Genomic DNA, 740 nt, shown 5'->3' with positions numbered 1-740 from the left:
ATAATGAATAACATATTCAATGATTATTCTAAATTCACAATCATATACATAGATGATGCTCTAGTATATTCAACATCAATAGACCAACACATAAGCCATATCAATGCGTTCCTTAATATAATAAAAAAAACATGGATTAGTTTTATCCGCAAAAAAAAAGACATTATTCCAAACAAAAATAAGATTTCTAGGACATATTATATACCAAGGAACTATTACACCAATAGCAAGATCAATTGAATTTGCAAATAAATTCCCTGACGAATTAAGGGATAAAACTCAATTACAAAGATTTTTAGGATGTCTAAACTACGTTTCAGACTTCCTACCAGATCTAAGAAAATCTATTCAACCTTTATTTCAAAGACTTAAAAAGAATCAAAAACCTTAGACTAATCAACATACTTTACTCGTAAAACAAGTTAAAGAAAAGGTCAAAACTCTTCCTTGTTTGACACTTCCAAATCCTGAGGCAAATATGATCGTCGAAACTGACGCATCAGAAATAGGATATGGGGGGATATTAAAGCAAAAACTACAAAAAGCAAAAACAGAATCAATAATCCGATTCCATTCAGGAATCTAGTTATGACCTCAAAAACATTACTCAACTGTTAAAAAAGAAGTTCTTGCTATAGTCAACTGTATATCCAAATTTCAAGACGATTTAATTAATAAAAAAATTATTATTAAGAGTTGATTGCAAATCAGCAAAAGAAATATTACAAAAGGATGTAAAA

This window comes from Brassica oleracea, chromosome C5 (assembly GCF_000695525.1).
Source record: "Brassica oleracea var. oleracea cultivar TO1000 chromosome C5, BOL, whole genome shotgun sequence".
NCBI classification, from domain to species: domain Eukaryota; kingdom Viridiplantae; phylum Streptophyta; class Magnoliopsida; order Brassicales; family Brassicaceae; genus Brassica; species Brassica oleracea.
Note: the sequence above shows the minus strand (reverse complement) of the source record.